Below are 17883 nucleotides of genomic sequence, written 5' to 3' on the forward strand. Positions count from 1 at the left end.
TTTGACTTATCGCTAATTAGCATCCCATTGTGAAGTGTGCATCATCCTAACTCCAAAGAGGCTGTTTTCATGAAATATTGAAAGTAATCATTCATTCCAACAGCTTCATAATTGTCAAGTGTTATGTTTGTCATTTGTCATGGTTTGAGCATGTTTTGAGGGTGTTTTTGTTCAAGGTTTTTTCCAGCCAGGGGGAGTCTGGGAGGAAGGAGAGACAGGACACCTGACCCAGGCTAGCCAATGAGGTATTCCATACCATAGCACGTGATGCCCAGGATGCATACTGGGAAAGAGAAGGCTGGAGGGGGGAGCTCTGGAGAAAAATGGAGGAGGGAGCACATGGTGCTCGGCCGGGCAGGGTGGAGTGAGTTATGGGTCGGTGGCTGGTGGGGTGTTGTATTCTCTTCACTTGCTGTTTGCTGTATCATTATTATTTGTAGTAGTAAATGGCAGTAGGGGTTTTGTGTTATGCCTTAGCAATTAAACCGTTCTTATCTCAATCCGTGGGGGCTACATTCTTTGAATTCTCCTTCCTAACTCTCCGGGAGTTGGGGGACTTGGTTTAAACCACGACATTTTTTGGCGCCCAACGTGGGGCCCGAGGGATTGAGATAAGAACAGATCTGAGCGGATTTATGGTCTCTTGTCACAATGCTGATTTATTGGCTCTTAGAGGTTTTTCTCTGGATCTCGCTGTTTCGGGATTTTACCGGGTACTTGGTGTATGGATTGGATGTGTTTGTGTTTGTGTCGGAGGCTTGTAATACGGTGGGGCTCCGGCAGCAGGGGGGGATGGACGTGGCTGTGGACTTGGACTTGTACCAGGCCGTCCCGCTGCTCTTCGCTGTCCTTGTCCTTATCCTCGTCGTCGTCTGCGTGGAGCTGTGTGAAGCCGGGAAGGAGTGGCCCCGGGAGCTGCCGGTGATACACGGGTAACCAATGTACAGGGGGGTAATACAGAGAAATTGTACAAGGGAGTTAAAGGAATTCCTTTGCTTAAACAAAAGTATTGTCTGTCCTAAGTATCTGCCATTGCCACCTTGCCAAGGCATTGATTACTGCTGGAGGGAAGAAGCAGATGCTAGTTCTGCTGACAAAAGCAGATGAAATGTCCTGCTGATAAGCCGGGGAGAAGCAGACTGGGCGATCAAGCCTTAAGACCATGACAAAAACACAGATGTTTGTTCCTACTGATAAGTGGCAGGAGAAGCAGACTGGGCGCCAACTAACCCTAAGTCCATGTCTGAAGATTAAAAGGTGAAAAGGTTAAGAAGAGGAAGACTCATTTACTTCATCTGGAAGACCCCTGCCCACAGGAAGAAGACTCATTTACTTCATCCTGAGACCCCTGCCCATGACCAGAAGGGGCACTGCGCAAGTGCAAAGGACCTTCTGGCTCATTATAATACGAAGCGGGGATAGATAATACATATGTATAGGCGGATTGAGCAATCTCATGTCTATGTATACCTTAAGAGAATAAGTGTAAAGGGAGAACAACCCTGAGGTGTGCATGCTTTGCAGGAGCTATCCCCATGCACCTCAGCGCTGAATAAAAGCATACCTACTTTACAACTTTAACTAGTTGTGGAGTCTATCCGCGCATCAATTTGGCGAGCCAGGCAGGAGACCTCTGTCCGGCTGCAGGATCGGCCAAGGGGTGGACATCCTCGGCGCCACAGGCTGTTTGCCTGGAGGAGCTCCGCTTCTCGTCTGCTCACTGCGGGGACAGACAACAACCTGTGCCGGCTGCGGAGAAACGGTATGCTTGGGGTTTTGGTAATTTGGGTTTTGGTAATTTAGGTTTTGGTAATTTAGGTGGCCTGTAAGGCGTACGCGTGGCCCGGGGCTGCTGGTAAGGCGCGCAGAGACGTCTGGCGCACAGCGAAGTTCCCCTTGGTTGGTATGGCTTGCAAGCGGGGGGCTCGCCGACCGATAGAGCGGCTGCTAGCGATCCTGGGAGCGGATCGGGTGAGCCCGGGTTTTCGCTGTATCCCAAGTTTTGGGAGCCAGGACGGACCTGCTAGGGGGGCAGGTGAAGGGTAAGCGAACCCACCAGGTTTCTGCTGTATCTCAAATTCTGAGAACCGTGAAGAGGGTAAGCAGAACCATAGTGTGAGTGGGGGATCCCATGTGTAACTTGGTGTTTCTGTGTGACTGAGACGTAGCATAGCTACGAAGCGAGTGTGGAGTCCCAATCCGCAGTTCCGTGTCTCCGCGAGGAGAGCGGCCGGAGATGGACGAAGTGTCTATGTTTTGTGGTCCTGTGTATAAGATTAAAAAGAGAGAAAAAACACAAACTGAAAAAAAAAAAAATTGTAAAAAATGTAAAAAAAAAAAAATTTAAGAGGCATGATTGCAAAGGTTTTCTGTAACTGAAACTTGTGTAGGTGCTCTCATATTTTCATAAGTGCATTTGCAGAGCACTGAGAAGCTATAGAGATCTGTAAAAGATTGACTGAAATGGGAGCCGGTCAAAACAAGGAAATTCTGAGGAAAAGCCCATTGGGTTACATTTTGGCTCATTAGAAAGAACTGAGAGGATCTTCTGGGGCCTCTGTAAACAAGAAAACGTTGGTAAAATATTGTAACCAATGCTGACCTTCATATACTTTGGAAGATGAAGGAAAATGGCCCAAAAATGGAACTTTGAATTATGATACATTGTTATAATTAATGTTGTTTTGAGGTGACAAGGAAAATGGAATGTATGCAGATGTGACAGTGCAAAATTAATATACCTCTTCCTGATCCCTTAATTTTTGCTTTGGAAAAGAACAGGAAAAACTAAAAGCTAAAGAAATGTTCAGATTGTGATACTGGGGAAAGATGTTTAAAGTTAAGGAGGGAGCTCGAGCAGCTCCTGTGTTTGAGTATGGGATGGGTGCCGGGATTGACAAACAAGTGGAAACAGACATGTTGATAAATGCGGACTGGGAGTAAAGGAGGAAACATGGAAAGTGGATAAAAAGAAAGCGGTTGCTTTGAAACTGGTGGAGAAGGAATGTTGAGCAGAGGTGGGGGAGCAGGCTCTTCTGTGGAACCAGATCGGTGTGTGCTATGGGGAGTCTGGACCCTGGAAGTGAGACTGCCCTGGAGGGGAGTGCCATGGGGTGGCTGCGGTGAATGAATTAGAACTAGAATGACATAAAAGCTGGAAAGAAGAGAGTTTATCCCCTCGTTGGGAGGGACCATTTCTTGTTCTTTTAACTACAGAAACGGTGATAAGAACTGCTGAAAAAGGTGGACACATGCGTCATGGATAAAAGGATCCATAAAAGAATGGAAAGTTGTGACTGAACCCGGCGACACCAAGCTGACCCTCAAGAGGACTTGGATAAGTAACTGAGAGAATTCATATTGACTCCTGTAAATTTGATATGGGAAATGCAGATATAGTTGAAATTATTTTAAGAGCCAAGTGTCCCAGTTGTTTGAAGTATATTATTGCTGGTAGGGGAGACCACGAATAGTTTTTGAGAAATCAATTACAGTTCTTTTTGCATTCGGTGTGAAATTACCACCTCGTTGGAATAGTTGTTGTGGGGTATACCTTTAACCTACCAGAGAGGGCAAGACCGGAGGGAGTCGGTGCTGCAGCTGAAAAGGTCTGCCAAGGGCTGCAACCCCTGGGGCTGTGACCGCTGAGCACTATGATCCTGACTGGACCTCTTTTGGTGTCGGTTCTGATAGGAACCATATGGGAAAATGCCGTGGCTTTTAAAAACATTCACAACAACTGTAGTTGAATGCATTACCACAACTAGAAGAAGGAGGATAACCTCTAAAACCTTGGTCTATCACACTGTTTATTGAATGCAAAGGAACAAAGATAGGCAGTTGTATATATATAATCAAACTCAGTGAGAACAAATTCAGAAGAAAGAAGGTTAATTGGAATAAGTTATAATGAAGTTATAGCCAATTTGAGTACCTCACTGTCAATAATTTTTGATGCATGTGATATTATAGATGATAATTTAGATACTAATTGTGGAAGTTTAGAGTGGAGGTGGTACTATAGTAGCCAACCAAAATATATTTGCCCAGGTGGATACCAATGTCACATAAATCCTGATGATGTACCTAGTCAAACGGCTAGATATCAGTCATCACACCTCTGTGGAAGAAAAGGATGGTCTTGTGTATGCTGGAATACTGCAGGCTGGAGATATGACTATCAATGTAAGACTCTATGAAATTTAATAGCAGGAATAGCTGTACAACCCGTGCCTGCAAGCCAGTAAATTTAACTGAAATTTAACTGAAAAATTGGAAACAAAAAAAAAAGTAACTAAAATTGGACTTAAACTGGAGAAGACCCAAATGTGATTATTAGTATTAAGATCAAAGAAAAATATAAAGAGTCAATACAACATCATGTATTAAACTGGAGTCCAATATGAAATTCCCACAGTTGCTAAAAAAATCTCTTTGTAAAGCATTGAATGTAACTGTTGTGTTTTTGGGGGAACTAACCGGGGAGAGAGATGGCCCTGGGAGGCAATGGAGAGTAATATAAGTGACCCTGCGGTCTGGAAAAATCTAAAAGGGAACAAATGGACCAGGCCAACAATGGCAGATTGACTTTACAGAACTGCCAAGGAAGGGGGGTATAGGCATTTGTTACTAAATTGAATAATAATCAAATGGTTTGCTGTCTTGGATTTAAAGGACTCTTTCTTTGCTTAATATTGGCCAAAGAAAACCAGAATTTATTGGCTTTTGAATAAGGAAAATCCTGGCACTGTAAGGAAAACTCAACTAATTTGGACAGTACTACCTGAAGGGTTTAAAACCAGTCCGACGAGTTTTGAAATCAGTTAACACTGGAACTAGAAACATGGAATCCACCACTCAGAGGGACTCTCTTACAATATGTGAATGACCTATTAATTGGTACAGGAACAAAGGAAGAATATGTCTCGTTAATGGTGGGATTGTTGAATTTTCTGGGACTGAATGATTATCAGGTATCCAGACAAAAGGCCAAACTAATTCAAACCTGAGTTTCCTACCTAGGATATGAAACAACAGGAGAACATAGAAGTTGGAACTGCTAGAAAAGAAGCCATTTATCAAACACCATGACCATCAGCCATCAAGGAGTACGTACCTGGGAATGACTGGATGATGCAGACATGGATACATGATTATGGTGTTCTGGTAAGACCACTATATGAACTGTTAAAAGAAACCTCTCTCTTTGGAATAGACTGATTCTGTAGAGGAGGGCTTTAAAACAGAGCTAATGAGAACTGCAGCTCTGTGACTTCTGGATGTGACTAAATCATTTTGGCTATATTCCTATGAAGAGGGAATAGCTTTGGTCCTTGCTCAGAAACTAGGACCCTATAAGAAGACAGTGGTGCATTTTTCAAAACAGCTGGATGAAGCAAGCAAAGGATAGCCCAGATGCCCAAGGGCTGTGGCTGCAGTTGTCATGAACATTGAAGAGGCTTGCAAATTTACCTTGGGACAAAAGATTACTGTACTAGTGTCTCATGTTGTATTAGCAGTTCTGGAACAGAAAGAAGCCCACTGGTTATCTCCTTCATGGGTTTTTTTTGGTTTTTAAATTTAAGCTGGTGACTCTGATCAGGAAACTGGAAATAATTTGGCCAATATTGAAGCCAAACAAGAAGCTGAACAATCTAAAATCATTCTTTTAATCCCTGATGGCAAACTAACAATTGAGAAATCTAAACCTAGATATTCAAAGGAGGATAGAAAATTGATTGAAGATCTCAAAGGACAGGAAAAAAGGGGGTTGGGTTCAGATACATGATGGGCGAATTTTAATTCCCTGTAATCAATTCTGGAAGATACTTCAGGAGGGCAAATAAATTTTCCTGAGTTACCGAGAACAGGTTACCAATATTTGTTGGTGTTAACCGATACTTTTTCAGGGTGGTCAGAAGCATTCCCTTGTAGAATAAATAATGTAAGACAAGTAATTGGAACATCGTTGTATGATATACCTTGTTTTGGAGTACCAGAGGCAATTTCTTCCGACCGAGGCTCGCACTTTAGAGCAAAATAGTTACAAGAAACTAGCAAAAATTAGAAGCTGATTGGCAACTACATGTACCATACAGGCCCCAGGTCAGTGGGCAAGTAGAAAAGATGATTCATCTGATCAAAACATCAGACTGGTAAAATATGTCAGGAAATAAATTAATATTGGTACCAAGCCTTACCACTGGCTCTATTAAGGCTTTGAACTAAACCTCGGTCGAAAGAAAAGGCTAGACCATGTAAAATTTTATATGGAAGACCATATGGAGTCCAACAGGGAGTGCCTCTCCAAGTGGGAGAAGAAAACCATGTGGCTGGAACTCGAAGCAGAGGACTGGAGAGTCCAGTACATAATATACAACCTGGAGATTATGTACACATAAAATCTTTCAGACCACAGAGGAAGAAGATCTTGAACCAAGGTGGAAGGGGCCGTTCCAAGTATTACTCACAACTTGCACTACTATCAAAATTAGAGAACAAAGAGTCTGGATTCAAAAAAGGCTCCAAAAGCTCCCTGGAAAATCACATAGAGCGGTAATAACAGACAAATTTGTTAACACAATGTTGCAATTGTATTCAGAATATAAATCCAGGTATCATTTACTACCTGAATGAGATAAGGGCAGTACAAGTGCTGCGCATACTACATGAAGCTTGGCCTAATTAGGTGTATACCTGACTGCTAGTGTCCATTTGGTATACACCCACAAGAGGCAACAGGCATCCAGTGGTTTACAGTCACAGGGGACAGTGAGCATCTTGTGGTTTGGGTCCGCAAGACACAGTGGATGTCTTGTACAAAAGGTTTTACGCACGAGAGGCAGCGGGCGTCCTATGGTTTACAATCACAGGAGGCAGTGGGCATCTTGTAGTTAGGGTCCTGCAAGACACAGTGGGTGTCTTGTAGAAAAAGTTTTGGTTTTTAAGCAGCAGGCATCTGGTGGTTTGAGTCCTGCAAGATATAGTGGGTGTCTTGTAGAACAGGTTTTGAGGATTTCAAAGGTATGTGCTGCATGAACGTAATCTGACCATTCTGAATCAATCCATGCTAAGCTGGGAAAACTGCAGGGGAATATGCAAAAGCTTAAAATTGTTGGAAGTGGATTGGATGAGGAGTTACTGGATGGTTCAGAGATATACTTAACCAAGGCCTTCTCCAGGTATAATTTTAAATCAATAGAAGGAACATGGATAGGTCTGTCATAAATAATAGAGTAAAAGAATTTACTCACTTTATAGAAAAAGGGGGGACTGATACACGGGTAACCAATGTACAGGGGGGTAATACAGAGAAATTGTACAAGGGAGTTAAAGGAATTCCTTTGCTTAAACAAAAGTATTGTCTGTCCTAAGTATCTGCCATTGCCACCTTGCCAAGGCATTGATTACTGCTGGAGGGAAGAAGCAGATGCTAGTTCTGCTGACAAAAGCAGATGAAATGTCCTGCTGATAAGCCGGGGAGAAGCAGACTGGGCGATCAAGCCTTAAGACCATGACAAAAACACAGATGTTTGTTCCTACTGATAAGTGGCAGGAGAAGCAGACTGGGCGCCAACTAACCCTAAGTCCATGTCTGAAGATTAAAAGGTGAAAAGGTTAAGAAGAGGAAGACTCATTTACTTCATCTGGAAGACCCCTGCCCACAGGAAGAAGACTCATTTACTTCATCCTGAGACCCCTGCCCATGACCAGAAGGGGCACTGCGCAAGTGCAAAGGACCTTCTGGCTCATTATAATACGAAGCGGGGATAGATAATACATATGTATAGGCGGATTGAGCAATCTCATGTCTATGTATACCTTAAGAGAATAAGTGTAAAGGGAGAACAACCCTGAGGTGTGCATGCTTTGCAGGAGCTATCCCCATGCACCTCAGCGCTGAATAAAAGCATACCTACTTTACAACTTTAACTAGTTGTGGAGTCTATCCGCGCATCACCGGCAGCTGAGGCTGCCAGGGAGAGCGGCACGGGGAGCCAAACGGCTGTGGCAGAGCAGCGGGAGCAGGCGGGGGAGGAGCGGAGCAGGGCGGTAGCTGAGCAGCAGGATCAGGCAGTAGGGGGGGTGAGTCCTGCGGCCGTTCCCGACCCTCCGACGACCGAGAGTGTCCCCCGGAAGTCGCCCGCCGACCCCCAGCAGGATGCAGGAGACTACGCAGCACTTCCCAGCAAGGCAGAGGAGGAACCGAGTCCTGCCGCCGTTCCGAACCCCGCAGCATCCGAGAATATTCCCCGGAAGTCACCCGCCGAGCCCCAGCAAGATACAGGAGACCAGGCAGCACTTCCCAGCAAGGCAGAGGAGGAAGATCTGGACTCGGGAGAAGAGAAGCTGATAGTGGGAGAACTGGCAAGCACGGCAGCTACATCAGCCCCAGTGACAAGTGCAGCAGCATCATTTGAGAGTTCTGACGGTTATGAATGGCTTTTGGGTGCCCTTGGGACCTGCCAGCTGATTGTGATGGTTTTCGGCATGGTGGCACACACACAGAGTGTGTTCCATCCACAACCATTTTGTCTGATCCCAAAAGTTAAGCAGAGTCAGGTCTGGGTCTTGTCTAAGGTTAGACAAGTACATAGGAGCACCAGGAGACTGTTCCCAAGGCTGGACAGTCATGAGTGGCAGGGCATGTGGGACAGTATGGCCAGGTATCTGATCCACTGGGCCCCTCCAGTACTTTGGAAGCATTGGAGGTGGAAGGCAGCTGTATGGAGTCCCCAGCAGCAAGCTGTAGAACTGCTGAAGGGGACGGTGAATGATTTTGAGCCTGGTGGGCCCAGATACTTCAGGCCATCAGTCCAGAGATGCAACATAGAGATGTCTCATGATCGAGGGGTGGACTTAAGAGTGATTGTGTATTGGAAATGTGAGATCTGGGCATGACGTGAATGGTATGGAATAAGGGGTGGATAATGTCATGGTTTGAGCATGTTTTGAGGGTGTTTTTGTTCAAGGCTTTTTCCAGCCAGGGGGAGTCTGGGAGGAAGGAGAGACAGGACACCTGACCCAGGCTAGCCAATGAGGTATTCCATACCATAGCACGTGATGCCCAGGATGCATACTGGGAAAGAGAAGGCTGGAGGGGGGAGCTCTGGAAAAAATGGAGGAGGGAGCACATGGTGCTCGGCCGGGCAGGGTGGAGTGAGTTATGGGTCGGTGGCTGGTGGGGTGTTGTATTCTCTTCACTTGCTGTTTGCTGTATCATTATTATTTGTAGTAGTAAATGGAAGAAGGGGTTTTGTGTTATGCCTTAGCAATTAAACCGTTCTTATCTCAATCCGTGGGGGCTACATTCTTTGAATTCTCCTTCCTAACTCTCCGGGAGTAGGGGGACTTGGTTTAAACCACGACATCATTTGATGTCAAAGAATGGCATAAGGCTCTAAAGAGGCAACTAGCTGTGTGATGATCTATCGAAAGCCCTGAAGCAAAAAAAAATGGTTATTACCTCAGGAAAATTACAAGCTATGCTATATGTTACTCTTTCATTTTAACTGTAACTTATCTTTAATGTTTTCACATTAATTACTGAAGTCATAGCATCATAGAATCACAGAATAGTTAGGGTTGGAAAGGACCTCAAGATCATCTAGTTCCAACCCCCCTGCCATGGGCAGGGATACCTCACACTAAACCATGTCACCCAAAACTCCATGCAACCTAGCCTTGAACACTGCCAGGGATGGAGTATTCACAACTTCCCTGGGCAACCCATTCCAGTGCCTCACCACCCTAACAGTAAAGAGCTTCCTTATATCCAACTTAACTTCCCCTTCTAAGTTTAAACCCATTACCCCTTGTCCTGTCACTACAGTCCCTGATGAAGAGTCCCTCTCCACCATCCTTGTAGGCTCCCTTCAGATACTGGGAGGCTGCTATGAGGTCTCCACAGATGTTGTTCAATCCTTGAAAGCTTATTTGGGAAATAATATTGAATAACAAAAATTCTCAAACAATTTTTTTTTGCTTTATAGGTTTACAAGTACTTTTATTATTTCTACTATTACTGTCCTTTGACATTGCCAGTAATTTGGATTATCACATTTGTAAAAAATTCAGAAGTTTATAATTTCTTAGATGTTTATTATGTTTTTGTAAATGTTCCCTTTTCGAATGTTTTTTTTCATTTCATAGTGGCTTATTTACAACTGGGAACACTGTAATAGTGGGTTATTCAAAATCTTTCTCCATTTTCTGTGAGTTAGTTTCAGGAGTAATTTAGATTAATAGCAAAAATTATATTTTTTAATTCTAGAATAAACTGTCACTGAACTACTGTTGCCATTGCCATCTACAAAGTTTGATATATTTCACAGGTGAAAATACGTATTCCTGATTTACAGAGAGGGAAACTGAGGCATGGGTTATGACTTACACTTGCAGAAACCAACATCATAAAAGAAGGAATAAAACTTGTGTTCTTGTTGTGTTACTGGCACCCTGTCCACTTCATCGTCCTGACAGAATTCAAACCATCTAATGGGATTCCAGTTGAAGTTGTGGACAGCAGCTTATGCATATGAGGCAGCACTGGGTCTGACCTCAGTACAAATAGCCAAGAGCATTTATGGATAGGCTTGGATCAGGAGCAAAACTTAGAGACTTTAATCTAACATCCAGTTTTAGTGATAGGAAATACTAGAAACAGTCTTGCAGCTAGGCCTCTTGGATATGATCTGTCATTGTTCTTTATTTCCATGGTCATGTTTCAGACTTAGAGCTTCAAACACATTTTTATGAATTTGTATGAATATTCACATTTGTATGAATGATCCATGCAAAACCCAAATCTTTGCCTTTCAGAAATTCTTCTTTGCTACATTCAGAAATGTAGCAAAAGGCTTTTTTCAGAGACATTGTGAATGACATGACAATGGATGACAGAAGAAGGTGACCTTCATTGTCTTCAGTATCCTCTACATCATCAGTAGTGATGGCCATCGCTCATGACACCAAGAAGTCAAAAACAGATTTATGACTGATCTAATTAAAAAAGATAACATTAAAGAGAATTTGTTTATAGAATTACCTAGCAAATAAAGATTGTGATTAATAGTTAAAGGTAGACCAACGGAAATACTGCAAAGTCTTGAGATCTCTGTCTTGGTGGTACTTAGTGGAAATAGGGCATTAATTTGTGAAGCTGCTGTTGTGCCTAGTGCATTCTTCTAGAATGCTAGTCCCCTTCAGTGATGCTACATATATATATCCATATATATATTTATGCATGCAGTGGGAGAACTCAAACACTTCAGATTTTAAAGATCAGGTATGTTACTGCTATTATTACTTTTATCATTACTAGCCAATCCTAGAAGCATTCATGGCAGTTTGGGAACAAATGAGTAGAGAAGAAATCTGCAGATGTTATGAGTGCCCAGCTTTGGAGTCTTCACAGTGGTTTTCTACTCAGTGATTTTTGAGTGTACAGGAAAATCTGAAGTAAATGGAACTGTTACAAGCTGAAAATTTCTCTTTGTGGATCTAGAGGGAAATAAAAAAGAAAACAAAAACAGGCATGCATAATACAAGGGATAGATGTACTTTTTTACAAGAACCCCACCCAGAACCCCAGTCACTCATTCAGCTTTTGCGTAAGTGTCTATAACTCAGACTAAAAGGACTAGGCAGTTCAGATCTGTGGTTCATGAATATTAATGGCCACTGATGATGCAGGCTAACATGTGCGAGTTCTTGTCCCCTGAAAAATGATCCAGTTAAGTGGTTTTTGGCCAATCGAAAATTACAGTCCAAGTTCTTCCTGCGTGTGCATGTAAGTAGCCAGTGTTTCTTCCTATTTGTGTTATCCAGTTCTCACTCACTCTGGAAATAATGTCAGGCATTTTGTTAATGCCTAACATGGTAAGCCTCGCAGAATTATCAGAACATAACCACTGAATAATAATAATGATTATGTGAAGTTTGAAATAGTCTTAAAGCTTTTGATCTCTTACTGAAAAGGACACAGCTGTAAATGTATTTTTCAAGTTTTTCTGCAGATTGCTGGAGAACATTTGATTTAAGCAGTAAAAGGGATCAGAATAACATTTCTTCAAACACAGGTGTGTAGTCCCTGGTTCCCATTGAAGTACTTTGCCAGCTGACAGACAACAGAAATTAAGTGACTTCAACAACGCTATCTTTTAGCATTAATCTCTTTTAGCTGTACAACGTGGGTTAGGTAAGTGAAAACCCAAACCAGCTGGTCAGCTGACTTCCCAGACTCTTTGTCATGCTATGGAAAAGTAAACAGAGTAGCTAGGTTTATCTTAAATGAATTAATAAAAATATGTACGTGGCTCATAGAATCACAGAATCCACAGCTTCCCTGGCAACCTGTGACAGGGCCTCACCACCCTCAAGGTGAAGAATTTCTTCCTAATGACTAATCTCAATCTCCCCTCTGTCAGTTTAAAACCATTGCCCTTGCCCTATCACCACAGGCCCTTATAAAAAGTCCTTCTCCAGATTTCTTGTAGACCCCTTTATGTACTGGAAGACTGCTCTAAGGTCTCTGCTAAACATTCTTTTCTCCAGGCTGAACAAGCCCAGCTCTCTCAGCCTGTCTCCAGAGCAGAGCTGCTCCAGCCTTTGGAGCATATTTATGACACCCTGTAGACTCACTCTAGCAGGTCCACATCCCTCTTGTGTTGAGGGCCCTACAGCTGGATGAAGGATTGCAGGTGGGGTCTCACCAGAGCAGAGTAGAGCATGAGAATCCCCTCCCTTGACTTGCTGGTCACATTGCTAGTGATGCAGCCAAGGACATGGGTGGTTTCTGGGCTGCAAGCACACACAGCTGAGTCATGGTGAGCTTCTCACCACCCAACACCCTCAAGTGCTTCTCCTCAAGGTTGCTTTAAATCCATTCTCCACCCATCTTGTAGTGGTGCTTGGGAATGCCCTAACCCAGGTGCAGGACTTTGCACTTGGCCTTCTGTTGAAATTGTTTCACAGGTTTCTTACCACAGTATAGCTGCAGCAAAATTGAAGCCAGTAAAATGAGACTAAGGAAAGTTGAGTAACAGTTCCCTTTCTAGGTAACTCCTTTTGACCATCAGTAAACTGATGAAGAATATGTTATATTGAAGAGAACGTCTTTGTGCTAGAGAAGATCTGTATTTTAGACATTGCATCAGAAGGGAAAAATTGGGAAAAGAAAGCTCTCACATAGGTTTTCTAGCAGTTTCAAGGCACTGAGAATAGACTGCAGACTGTAAAGGTTCATCAGAAAAGAATAAATGCCTCCTCTACCTGCTCTAGTCTGGGAGTTCTTTCTATGAATTCCCCAAAAGGAAGCATTGAACTCTCCACTGACTCCCTGCAGAGCATCCAAGGCATTATACTGCTTCTGAGCTGTCACATTTGGCATAGAAATTGTGTCAGTAGGAGAAAAGAGAACGAGACTAAGAATATTTTTTAAACTCTTCAAATATATATCACTCTTTTGAGTTTGTTTGACACACAACCCTGGACTACTGTGTGTTTCTGCTACTGTTCTACTGTCCTGTTCGTTTGGTAAACATATCTGAAGTTTCACAAGTGTCAGATGTGTGTGGCTATGTCCTGGGTTCAGCAGTAGCAGTAATTTTTTCTCCTTCTTAGTAGCTGGTGCAGTGCTGTGGTTTTGACTTTCAGCCTGGGAACAACGCTGATAACATTGACGTTTTTAGGTGGTGCTCAGTAATGTTTACTCTGACCATGGACTTTTACACTCTCATGCTCTGCCTGGGAGGAAGGGAATCCGGGAGGAAGCAGAGACAGGACATCTGACCCAAACTAACCAAAGGGGTATTCCATACCACAGCACATCATGCCCACTATATAAGCTGGGGGCAGTTACCCAGAAGGGCTAGAGCGTTGCTCGGGTTGGGTATCAGTCAGTGGGTTTTGAGTGGTTGTATTCTCTTCCTTTGTTATTTCCCTTATAATTATTATTCTTGGTGGTAGCAGCAGCGATTTGTGTTATACCTTAGTGACTGGACTATTCTTATCTCAAACCCTGGGATTTATATTCTTTCAATTCTCCTCCCCGTCCCTCCGGAAGCTGAGGGAGGAAGTGGGGGGAGTGAGGAAGCGGCTGCATGGCTGAGTTACCAACTGGGCTTAAACCATGACAATCTATTTGCAGGGAAAAAAAAAAAAAGAAAAGTTTTACTTTAGTGAAGGTAGAAAGTGGAAGTCTGGGCAAAATTCTAAAGTAAAAAGCTGTGCTGGCAGACTGAAGTGGTGATGGCAGATGCAGATGGGATTTGTGTGGTATTCTACAAAACTCAGCATTGCCCATAGATTTTAGTTGAATTGGCTGTTGTCCCACTTACCTGCAGTAGATAAACAATATTTGATTTTACCCCTCAGTTAGCAACTTGGCAATTGTATGTCCTTTCATTGAGAAAAGACATAAAAACTCTGCTTGCAGCCCTGATCTTCAGAGAAGTATCTTAAGTCATACAATAGATGTGGTAACTTTTCTCTTGGAAACAAATTTTTGTAGCTTCAGGAATTTGGGAATCTGTGAAATTCTGTTTATGAGCAGGATTAGGTTGTAATGATTTAATTGATGGTTGAGCATGTGGACAAACTATGCATACAAGATCTTTCTGATAATTACATCATTTCATGGTGTGACAGTTTTTTGTAATTTAGATCTTAGACAGTAATTACAACCTGGATGCTATTTTAGGCACAGTCTATATCACATCCATGGTATTTCATTTGAAATTCAAAACAAGCAAAACCACTGTTGGAGCACTTAAGGCAGAAAGATGAATTAAAGTCACTTAAGGTAATGTGGCACCATGCATAGATACATGGATTGCTATAGAAGCACTGTATAATTCTAATAATCTCTGTCTGGCTTTACTGTCATGGAGCATGACTGTGGTTTTGGTGGGACTATTTTTTTTTTAAAGTTGTATGTTGAATCTTTTGCGTCCAAAAGCTCAGGTTTCAGTTGAAGACTGTGTTGCGTAAAAATCACTGTGTGTTGGTATTTGGGAGCTTGGAAGAGTCAGGGTAAACTCATGATAAAAATTGAGGCTTGTTAACGCATTGTGAAAGCTATTCCTGTAATAGTATGTTAGACACGAGATGTGAGTAAATGTCCGATACTATATTTATATTCCTACAGGAAACATTTCGGAGAGAAGGGCAGTGGTGGCTGTAAGCTGGTTTGATATTTCCCATATTATACAGGAGCTACAATATTGTCTAAAGCAAAGCAGACGTAGCCTGCCTGCCCTGGGATGTCCCTGATTCTGTTTTCTATGGCTGTCTCTGTACCTGGGTGTTTCTCTGAAGTACATATGGAGTATTCTTTTTGTATGGCATATGAGCATGCATATTGAACACATGCCTTTTCCATGCATATTTTCAAGAACTGATTCAGAAGGATATACCTAAATGGATGTATGATGGGATCTTGGCAGAAGAACAGAAAATGAGCTAATTCTTTTATTTCTGCAAGTAGCTAGCAATCAGTAATACTAAATGCACACTGTTTTGTGTTCCTCACAGATTGAAGATCTGACTTGTCTTACCACCCAAAAAGTGCTTTTTACTGAAGAATTCCGAACAAATAGAGATTTAGAGATTTCATAAGGTTTTTTTTTTTGCTTTTTTTAATGTATTTGCCCTTTTTGAAACAGTTCATAAGAAGGTACAGCTTGTGGCAAAAGGTAAAGGAAATTACTATAGAGCAGTAAATCCAAATGTGTTTCTCTTAAGGCCAGTAGTATTAGAAGATTGCTGTGCATTTAGTTTATATGAAACTTCCAGAAGGTATTTATTAATTAACTGTTGTTATTTGGGCAGTTGGATAGCATAAGTATGATGTCAGTTCATCTGAATCCTATGGGAATACCTTTTCTAAACACAGTTCTCTTGCCTGTCCATTTGCTCTCTGTGTTCCTAAACATTATTTCGGACAAGTGTCAGAATGCTCTGACATTTCAGGCTATGTCATGGCCTGAAATATTTTATACATGTACTTTTTCAAACTTCATATTATCGACAAATATTTGATGTCCTTAGGAGCAGATATGAGTAGCTATTGATTTTGTGATTTGCTATCACCTTCAATTTTGCAGCATCCATGAGAAGTGTTTCAGGCATGGCTATTACTATTATTAACTAATTAAATTGCAATCTGGCAACTTATTCTACCGTGTTATGACATTCTATAGCAGCCCTTATGTCCCTACACTTTTGATCTATTATGTGAAGACAAAATACAGTATTTCTAATGAAAATGTTATTTCTGAGAGGTAATAGCAGACAACATGTGAGTAAGGCTGAAACAGCTCATTACCAGCCTTGTCTGTTGGACCTGGTCTTTCTGGGAAAACTGAAGGAGAAATCAATGTGTTGGGAGAAAGTTTTCTTGTATACAAAGAATGAAAATGACTGAAGTAATCTGTCTAGTAAAAGTCATTGAGGGAAAGGTGACGAGGGAAGAGAAGGGTAGGCAGCTATCAGAAGTGCAAAAAAACCCACAGTAAAACCAGTGGACAATTAAAATGAAAATCTGTTAGGCAGACACATAGATGCAACTTAGATGTTAGATCTACTTGCAATAGAATTTCAAAGGCAAAGCATCTTAGATCTTGTTTGAAAAGCTCCAGAACTTTTGAAGGTTTAGCTGAAATGTGCTGTTCTGCCTTAGCAAGGTGAAGCAGAAAAGGGAGAGGGAGAGAATGACACCCCAAGTCTCAGACTGGAGGAAACATAAAAGTGGTTCAGCAGAGCCACACCTAAAGATGCTCCTGATGAAAGGAAGGAATTTCTTTTTTTTGAGTGAGCTTTTTTGACGGTATTTGGAACAATTAATTTTGATTTAATGTGGATCTAAACTAAGAGTAGGAGGAAACAACTTCCTGCTCTTTCTTACCAAGAGGAGATACAGCTCCACTGTCATACTGAGAGTTCCTCCTGTTTCAATCCACTTTAACTTTTCAAGTAGTTCAAGGAGCATAGAAAGGGAAGTTTTGAAATAACTGGATAAAAAGGCAAGAAATGCACTAATTTGGGAAAATATGACAGAAAACCTTAGCTCCTGGGTATAATCACCCTCTCAGGTGTACAGTAGGTTTCTGCTACCTTTGAGGCATAGTACCACTTAAGGAAGTCTTTTACCATTCATGATGGCCCAACTAAAAGTTATTTTATTAACTGACCAAAAATGTACCATTTTTTTTTTCTGAGTAAGGCTTGTTAACATTTCTTACATTTAAAAATGATTCTTTCATATTAAATCTGCCCTCTTTAGTGTCTTTGAATCAGACTGTAGAGGCTCATCTTACATAATGGAAATTTACAGCTTTTCCTGCTTGAGCTTCTATTGGAACATAAATTCCCTAACAGTTATTTGCAAATTATTAAGTGTTTTCAGGCCATGACCTTTTGGATGGTGTGGTTAATTAATTTGGAAATGATATAGCTAGTCAATTATTTGGTGGTATTTAAATGGCAACATTAGGATACTGATTAGGGTGATAAAAATGGTGACTTGAAATACTTTGTTCTTCTCACTACTAAGGGGCAATTTTGGGTCTCAGTTATGAGCGTTGGAACTTCCTATTTGTACAACCTATGGAGAGGAAGAATTCAACTCCAACCAATCTACTGTTTCAAGAAAGCAAGGTGGTTTTTTATTTTGCTTAGAATTTATACAAGGCTTATAAAAACTTTCATGTTGCTTACATAGAGAACACTATGTCAGCTGTACCATGACAAATTTTACTGACAATATTGTCAGATGTGAATGCAATTAGTTTGTGATACAAAACACTATGTGATTTCCTCCCCTGGAAAGGTTACTCTTGAAGTCACAAAGTTTGCAAACCTGATCATGTCTTTAGATGTGGA

This window comes from Melopsittacus undulatus, chromosome 8 (assembly GCF_012275295.1).
Source record: "Melopsittacus undulatus isolate bMelUnd1 chromosome 8, bMelUnd1.mat.Z, whole genome shotgun sequence".
Taxonomy (NCBI): domain Eukaryota; kingdom Metazoa; phylum Chordata; class Aves; order Psittaciformes; family Psittaculidae; genus Melopsittacus; species Melopsittacus undulatus.